The following is a 9878-nucleotide window of genomic DNA, read 5'->3' as shown; positions in this document are numbered from 1 at the left end:
AAAAAAAAAAAAAAAGAAAAGGGAAATAGATGGGGTGTCTGGGTGGCTCAGTGGGTTAAAGCCTCTGCCTTCCATTTGGGTCATGATTCCAGGGTTCTGGGATCAAGCCCCGCATCGGGCTCTCTGCTTAGCAGGGAGCCTGCTTCCCCCTCTCTTTCTGCCTGCCTCTCAACCTACTTGTGATCTCTGTCAAATAAATAAATAAAATCTTAAAAAAAAAAAAGAAAAGGGAAATATGGATGTTTTCCACCACTTATTTTAGTTGGCGAAGTAGAGTTCAATCAGCTCTCATCACTATAACCACTGTTCCAGCCAAGACTTGTAGCCATTGCTTAGTGAGGACCAAAGTGAGGAATTCTTAGCAACCTGTTGAATCAGTGTTTCTTCCCCTGTACATCTTCTTCCAAACACACATACCATGTGGTATAAAATTATTGTGCCTCTGAATTAAATGCTTGAAAACAAAAAGAGTTACATGGCTTATTTTATTCATTCATTCATTCATTCATTCATTTATAGGATTTCATTTATTCATTTGACAGAGAGGGAGAGAGCACAAGCAGGGGGAGCAGCAGAGGGAGAAGCAGTCTCCCTTCTGAGCAGGGAGCCCAATGCTGGACTTGATCCCAGGACTCCGGGATCATGACCTGAGCCAAAGGCTGATGCCCAACTGATGAAGCCCCCCAGGCGTCCAGTATATGGCTTGTTTTAAAGTAGTCGGTTCCTCACACAATTTATTATATCTCTAGGCAGAGAGATTTCACACTTAGCTTGTCCTGTGAATTTTCTCCATTCTGTCTCTCCTCTATTTTATCACGGCTTCGTAAGTTATTTGTAGATATGTTTTTTTCCCCCTTGATTGTCCTTTAAGTTCCTTGTGTACATCTTAAGTATGTCTGTATCCCTCAAAGGCCCAAGATGAACTCTGGGCATGGTAGATGCTTAATGCAATTTTGTAAAATAGGTTTTTACTTAGAGTGGAATTTCAGTGAGTTCATATGTGTTTCTCTTCTACATCTGCTGCCCCATGCTTTGGAAGCACTGTATCTAACTCTAATAAAACTGGATCACATATTACGATGGTTAATGTTTCAAACCCACTCTCCAAAAAAAAAAAAAAATTTATTCAAAATAAATTTATTTCACTCATGGCATTTGAAACTTACCAAATTAATGAAAGAGAGCCTTGAGTCATAAGGGTTGTGTTAGATTGTATTATTGCTCAAGTATTTGGTGACCTCCCCAGTGAGACAATTCTGGAAAACCATACCACTTAGATCAAATTTGCCATGTGATTTGCACTGCCCCATCCCTTTAGAAGGATTGTACATCCTAGTGTGTAACTTGCTTTGGCCAAGGACATACGGGTAGAAATGATGCATGTCACTTCCAGGTAGAAGCTTTAAGAGCCAACCAGCCAATGAGAATTGCGGTTTATCCGCAGTTTTATCCGCCCGGGTCCAGAGGGAACATAACATGGAATGGAACCACAGCTGACCTGTAACAGACATTAAGGTGAGAAATAAATCTTTGTTTTTATAAGCCACTGAGATTTGGTGGGGGTGGGAGGGTCCACCTTTGTTTCCTTTTATCTTTTCTTTCCTTTTTTTTTTTTTTTTTTCAACCACAGCATGGCTAAGCCTAGACTGATCAACACAAAAGTGTTAAGGGAGATATAACTCCAATTACCTGAACGTATATTACAATACAGGAAGTTTGCAGTAGATGATCTGTAGGATATCTTCTGACTTTGTACTGTTCAAAGTTTGTACAGTTGAGTCTTGAATAGCATAGGTTTGAACTGCTCAGGCCCATTTATACATGGATTTATTAAAAAAAGATTTTATTTGTTTTTTTTTTTTTTTAAAGATTTTATTTATTTATTTGACAGACAGAGATCACAAGTAGGAAGAGAAGCAGGCAGAGAGAGAGGGAAGCAGGCTCCCAGCTGAGCAGAGAGCCCGATGCGGGGCTCGATCCCAGGACCCTGGGATCATGACCTGAGCTGAAGGCAGAGGCTTTAACCCACTGAGCCACCCAGGCGCCCCTTTATTTGTTTATTTGACAGAGAGCACAAGTAGGCAGAGAGGCAGGCAGAGGAAGAGAGAGAAGCAGGCTCCCTGCTGAGCAGAGAGCCTGATGCAGAGCTTGATCCCAGGACCCTGAGATCATGACCTGAGCCGAAGGCAGATGCTTAACCAACTTGAGCCATGTTTAGGTGCCCCTAAACATGGATTTTTTAAAAATAGAAATACAGTTACAGTACTGTAAATATATTTTCTTTCTTATGATTTTCTTAACATTTTCTTCTCTCTAGCTTACTTTATTGTAAGAACACAGTATGTAATACATATAACATACAAAATACGTGTTAATCAACTGCTTATATTATTGGTAAGGCCTCTGGTGAACAGTAGGGTATTAGTAGTTACGTTTTGGGAGAGTCAAAAGTTACATGCGGATTTTTGACAGTATGGGAGTCAGTGCCCAAAGTGCCACATTGTTCAAGTGTCAACTGTAGTTTCAAATAAAGACATCACCTTGTTCTAATGTAGAAAAGGCATTTCTTGGGGGAGATATTGAATTGTTTTAAGAGGCAAGGCTGGAGTATTGAGTTTGGACAGCGGACAGAAACAATGGGAGTTCACAACATGAATGGCCCACTGCCAGGCGCTAGGTACGGCCACTGGCCCCATCTCTGGTCACTGGATACCAGGGGCCACGACTGCACGTGCCAGAATGAGCTTCCACCTATTCCAGCATCTCTGTGTTCCCTGCCTAAGATTCAGATCTTCAAAGAGAGTATCTGATTGGCCAGTCTTGGGTCTCATGCCCTGTGTTCTTGTTGCCAGGGTTCTGGAAGAGCAGGTATCTAAGAATCTGGCCTTTAGAGCTATTATAATGAAAAGACTCACAAAACCGTTGTCTCCCGAACAGAAGGGCCTTCAGGTGCTAAGCAAAACCTCTTCTCCCCAACCCCCCGACATTCCCAAAAGATAAGCAAACTTTACAACTCCTAAGTGTATTTCTTCCTGAGGCAGGCTTTCCTTTTCTCCACTAAGCTATTCCCATTTTCTGTTATGTTTATTTCTAAATGTTTTCTAATTTTGCTATTGGAATTGCTATCTTTTTGAATTTTCATTTCCTGTGTTTGTCGGTTATATAAATGGAATTTTTTTTTAAAGATTTTATTTATTTATTTGACAGAGAGAGATCACACGCAGGCAGAGGCAGGCAGAGAGAAAGAGGAGGAAGCAGGCTCCCTGCTGAGCAGAGAGCCCGATGTGGGACTCGATCCGAGGACCCTGGGATCATGACCTGAGCTGAAGGCAGTGGCTTAACCCACTGCCCACCCAGGCGCCCCTGGAATTTATTTTTGTTAACATTTTTTTATCTAGCCACTCTCTCGGTCCATTTGGGTGGCTATTACAAAGTATCGTTGACTGGGAGGCTTATAAACCACAGAAATTTATTTCTCACAGTTCTGGAGGCTGGGAGACGCAGGTCTGCTGGCAGACTTGGTGTCTGTTGAGAGCCCGTGTTCAGGTTCATCGATGGCCCTGTTTTCACAGTGTCCTCAGATGGTGGAAGGGATGAGGGAGTTCTGTGAGGTGTTTTTTTTTTGTTGTTTGTTTGTTTGTTTTAAAGATTTTTTATTTATTTGACAGAGAGACAGAGAGAGATCACAAGTAGGCAGAGAAAGAGGAGGAAGCAGACTCCCCACTGAGCATAGAGCCTGTCACAGGGCTTGATCTCAGGACGCTGAGATCATGACCTGAGCTAAAGGCAGAGGCTTAACCCACTGAGCCACCCAGGCGCCCCTGTGAGGTGTTTTTTATAAGGGCCCTGATCTCAGGGTGAAGGCTTCACCGTCATGACCTAATCACCTCCCAAAGGCTGCACCTGCTGATACCATTACATTGGGGGTTAGGATTTCAACCCCTGGATTTTGAGGGGACACCAGCATCTAGTCTACAGTAAGCTGCCTTGTTGAATTCTCTGAATGAATTCTCTCTGAATGCTAAGTTTTCCATAGAGTCCTTTTGAATTTCCAGGCATGTTGTCTGTGTTGAATACAGTTTCGTTGCTCCCTTTGCAGTCCTAATACTTGTTCTTTCTTTTATTTCTGTGTGCTGTGCCCTCCAGGGCCGTGTAAATAGAGTCCTTGCGGCAGACACAGTTCTCATTTTCCTGTTTCCAAGGGCATACTTACAGAGTGCCTGGGTGGCTCAGTTGCTTAAACATCTGAGTCCTGATTTTGGCTCAGGTCATGATCTGCGGGTTGTGAGACTGACCCCCACAGCGGGCTCCGTGCTGAGCGTGGAGCCCACTTGTGATTCATTCTCTCTCTCTTTCTCGCCCTCTGATGCTCCCCATCTCTAAAAGAAAAGGGGGGCATACTTACAGATTTTAACCATTAAGAATGACACTTGGTACCGGTTTTTAGGAGATACTCTTTGTGAGGTTAAGGAATCTCCCTTCTCTTCCTGGTTTGCTGAGATCACCCATCAACGAGTGGGTGTTGAATTTTATTGAATGCATTCTCTCCATCTGTGGACTTGACTGTGTGCTTTCTTCTTCCTTTAAACTATTAATATTTTTGTTTTAAGAGAGAGTGCACGCACATGCACCAACAGGGGTGGGGTGGGGCAGAGGGAGAGGAGAGGAAGAACTGTCAGCAGGCTCCACACCCATATAGAACTGAAGCAGGGCCCGGTCCCACCATCCTGAGACCATGACCTGAGCTGAAATCTAGAGTTGGACGCTTCACCAACCGAGCCACCCAGGTGCTCCTAAACTGTTAATGTTAAAACACCCTTGCATCCCTGGGCGCCTGGGTGGCTCCGTGGGTTGAGGCCTCTGCCTTCAGCTCACGTCATGATCTCAGGGTCCTGGGATCGAGCCCCGCATCGGGCTCTCTGCTCAGCGGGGAGACCGCTTCCCCCTCTCTCTCTGCCTGCCTCTGCCTGCTTGTGATCTCTCTCTGTCAAATAAATAAATAAAATCTTTAAAATAAATAAATAAAATCTTAAAACAAACAAACAAAAAACACCCTTGTATCCCTGAGATACACACAAATTGGCAAGACATTACATTATATTGTTTTCTTTTCTCTTGATTATTAGTCACTTTTTGTTGCCTCTTTGCATGCCTAACATTTTTTGTTGAATGCTGGACGTTGTGTATAAATGCTCTAGACGGTATCTTCCACGGCTGAGGGTTCCCTCTGTCCTCTATTAGGCAGAGAGGGTGAGAGATTTAACACTTTAGCCCAATCAGGGGTTGGGTTTAGAATGAGCCTGGCTCCAGCTATGGCCAGGAGCTTGTACAAACTTGGATTATTATGTCTACCAGGATGGCCATGAGGGGAGGAGATGAGAGAATAAGAAGTTGATTACGTGAGTGCAACAGTGTTCTCAGGTTTCAACCAAGACGGGCAAGAAAGCTGCCGATGGGTGTTGGGTACTCAGTCATCTGGCGGTGGGCTGGTGGGAAGAGGAGCACTTCCACATTACCGTCCTGAGTTCTAAGAACAACACGAAGTTCTGGACGTGTCTGTGGGTTTGGGAGGGGTTCTGTTTAAAGGGAAAAGTTGCAAGATACCTGAATTTTTGTCTTGCCTAACTATAATAGCCGAAGGCAAAGATTACATTTGGATGCCATAGAAGTACTTCTAAAGGGTGCTTATAATTCCTTTGCTAAAAAATTTCTACTTATTGTTCGAAAAAAATACTGTAAAATGGAATTCAAAATATAAATAAAAATTACCCAGAATCCTGCTGCCCTAACAATTCAACTGTTTTGGTTTTCCTTGCTGCTTACCATTCCTTTTTAAATGAACACTCTTGGGGCGCCTGGGTGGCTCAGTGGGTTAAGCCGCTGCCTTCGGCTCAGGTCATGATCTCAGGGTCCTGGGATCGAGTCCCGCATCAGGCTCTCTGCTCAGCAGGGAGCCTGCTTCCTCCTCTCTCTCTCTCTGCCTGCGTCTCTGCCTACTTGTGATCGCTCTCTGTCAAATAAATAAATAAAATCTTAAAAAAAAAAAATTCTTTAAATGAACACTCTTATGGAGAAACATACACACACACACACACACACACGCACACTCACACTTTTTATGTAACCTAACCATGGTGTGTGCCCGGAAGTTTCCTTCTACTGCCTCTAAAAGTAAAGTTCAGTTTATAACTCACATTCATCAGGAAATCAGCAAAGGGATCAGATTCCCCACTTCTGAAATTCACATCTCTGCATTGTAATGTCTAATCCATTCTGCCACCTGTAATTACCGGAGTTAAGTTATGCTTAGAGTGTGGTAGAGAAAGAGCATCACTATTCAAAATGCCCTTAATACTTTTAAGAGAATTCATTAGAGCTAACTGTGGCTGAAGAAACAATTATAATTTTGGTTTTTCCATCAATTTTGAAGATTTCCTAATAGTTTGCATCTTTTCTTTATTTAGAATTTTTTTGAGTGCTACTATGTGCTAGGTTCTTAGGGAACCGCTTATCTCTCAGCTGGTACCCCTCTTCCGCAGCCCTTCCCACTGCTGCTTGCTCATCTTGAGGGCTCAGCACAAGTCCCCGGATTCATGCCTTCTTGGGTACTCTCCCCCTGTATTCCCAGTGACTGCACCTTGTTTATTTCCTTCAAGGACCTTAATCCAGTTATAACTGTACGTGTGTTTAGTTGCTTACTCAGTGTTTCCCTCACTCTTCTGAGCTGCCCTGAGGAAGGGATTGGATCTATTTCATTCACCAAGGAAAGGTCATATGTTATGAACACAGCTGGTAGATGGGAGCAAAAATTCAGGGAGGGTGCTTGGGGACACCCCTTGAGTTCCTTCTGCATCTTATCTACCACTGTATTATCAGTACTTGGCACAGTGTGGCCACTCCCTATATATTTGTTGAATATATAAGTATTAACATGAAATGACTTTTCATTTCCCAGAAAATCTTAAGACCACCCAAGGGAAGAGGGTAGATGTGTGTCTATACCGCAGACATTGGAAGGGTTTGGACTGATGTGGTGGTTACCCACAAACTTGGGGGGTACCAGGTGGAGGAAGCATTTTGGTGGCTTTTGATTCCGAGGTGGCCATTCAACATTAGCCATTGTACAGAGCTCATGGGACCCATGAAAGAATATATGTTCTATCATGGCTGCAAGTCGGACTTTCTCCATTTGATTGTAACAAGCTGAAGATCGCAAATCCTGAGAGTTTCTTACTGACGATCTAGAGATTAAGGATGATTGTACCATTCATTCATTTTTTGATTTACTACTCCTTTTCAATATTTATTGAAATATTTCCATATTTACCAAATATTTATTTATTTATTCAATACTGAAAATAAATATTGAAATTACTCAATACTTATTTATATAAGAAATGTTTCCGGGGCACCTGGGTGGCTCAGTTGGTTAAGCATTTGTCTTTGCCTCAGGTAATGATCCCAGGGCCCTGGGATCAAGCCCTGCATCAGGCTCCCTGCTCAGCAGGGAGTATGCTTCTCCCTCTTCCTCTCCCCCTCCCCGCAGATCATGTGCACTCTCTCCCTCTCTCTCTCAAATAAATAAACAAAATTGTAAAAAAAAAAAAAGAAAGAAAGAAAGAAAGAAAAGTGTTTCCTCCACTGGACTGAGATTTTTTTGCCTTCATATACTATTGATAACATTCTTTATCACTTATTGTATGCTGTTACTTATTTTCACTCTGACTTTAAAGCCAAATATAATGCATTTCGAATTACTTTTTATGCTTTTCTCCCTTCTTAGTACAGCTATGCAAGTACATCTATGTAATACTGAGAACAAATCTCTTATTTTGGTCAACGATTTAGGGAAAATATAAAATTTATAATTATTGAGATAGGTCATTTAATGGTCAAATTGCCTACCATGGAGTTCTATGTTTTTCCTTGTATGTGAAATGTATAATCAGTTCAGCTAGGTCAGTATTTATGAAACCTGAGTTTGGGGCCCACTTATTTATAGGTTTTCCTCAGAGATACCAGAGATGATTTCTTTCAGACTCCAGCTGGAAATGGGGTATTAACTTCCAGTGCTCACAGTGGTAAGCAGGTGTCATTTAACGAAAGAAAACATGAATGCTTAGCAACCTTGACCTCTTTCCTCCATGAGTGATGCAATGGATGTTTACAGAATATAAAGACAAAAATCTTAGTTAGATGAAGTGAGTCAAATGAGATCAATTTTTAAATGTTTTTCACCAATAAACAAGTTCATGGAGCAAAAGAGATAGACACCATATATCTAACTTGTGTCCTGTTGCCGACCGCACACATCTGACAACAAAAATCCCCCAAACTTGCCCTTCAGGGAAAAGTCTTTTGACCCACTCTACTCTTGCACTGTCAAATCAGGCAAAGAACGGAATGGTGGGAAAGACCTGAATATATGAATATTCTTAAGTGTCAGTTGTCTAGTGTCTAAGTAATAGTTATTTCAGGAAAAGTAACTCCTTATTCTTTCTTCAGGTGCTGACAAAAAGCTATACTCAGATGTTTGTATGCCTTGCTTACATTTTGGAACAGTCCAAGAATCACTGGTAGGACATTCTTAGAACCCCTTTTTGGAAAACTCTTGAGTTTCCCAAGGCTTACTTTAAGATTTTTTTAAAAAAATTTGACAGAGAGAGAGAGAGAGAGCGCAGAGTGAGCGAGAGAGAACATGAGTGGGGGGAAGGGGCAGACGGAGAGGGAAAAGCAGGCTCCCCACTGAGCAGGGAGCCCAGGCAGGACTCAGGGCTCCATCCTAGGACCCCTGGATCATGACCTGAGCCGAAGGCAAGCGCTTAACCGACTGAGCCACCCAGGCGCCCCTTTAAAAATTTTTTAAAAATTATTTTTATTTTAATTTTTTTACTTTAAATCAAGATACAATAATTCTGTAGGAGCTCTTGTTAATAGCTGGTTGGTATTAGCAGTTGCAGAAATTAAAGTGCATCACTCCCTGACTATGATATGATATCCAGTTTTCAGGTAGACTTTCCTTAGTGATCCTGTGGATTGCTTATTGCAATTTAGTTCAATGTACACGACACTATATATTTTTTTCTTTGGGAAAATTAATTCTAATGTTCTTATATGTTTTATCGTGTAGTTTTAATTATTTTGTGTTTAAAATAAGGTAATATCTTTCCCCTCCCTATTTTCAAGAGATTTATATTAAGAAAGATTTATAATTTATAAACCTTTACTCATATTTCCTTGGGAAAATATCCTATATGCATTAAAAAATAGATTTCTTTATAAAAGAAAAAAAATCACTTAAGCTCAAACTAGAACTCAATCTTTATTACAGGTCCCACTATCCCACTGTTGTAAAATTACCTTTTATACTTGGGAGAAACTCTCCTATATATACTTTTTCTAGTGCTGAATGAAAATACTACATTAGATTCTTTCGCTGAAAATGACTCCCTAAAGAGCCAGAGGTTATTTAATGATTGTGGGCCCAGCAAATCATAAAAGTGAGGTCCTTCTCTTGCAATACAAATCAATGAAATATATCCCACAAAGTATACTTACTGACAGGTCAGTAAAAGTCCCTCCAGAGACTTGTATCATAAAAACCATGCCCTCAACTCCGTATATAAAGTGAGGGATTCCATATATAACAAGAGCTTTTCCAATACCATCTTTCTCCACTACTGTTTTATATTTAGAGATAACAGAGGCGGAATTTAAAAAGATTACGGAAAAGTTTTACATTTACTTTTTATAAAAATTCCTGTTATTCCACGATGTCACAGCTGCTTCCATTTTTCTTCTCCGTTTCCATATTCGTTTTCTTATGGTAATTGCGATTGTGCTGTTGCGATCTGTTTATTTCCACTTTACGTAAACTT

This window comes from Mustela nigripes, chromosome X, assembly GCF_022355385.1.
Source record: "Mustela nigripes isolate SB6536 chromosome X, MUSNIG.SB6536, whole genome shotgun sequence".
Taxonomy (NCBI): domain Eukaryota; kingdom Metazoa; phylum Chordata; class Mammalia; order Carnivora; family Mustelidae; genus Mustela; species Mustela nigripes.
This window is presented reverse-complemented; position numbering follows the sequence as displayed.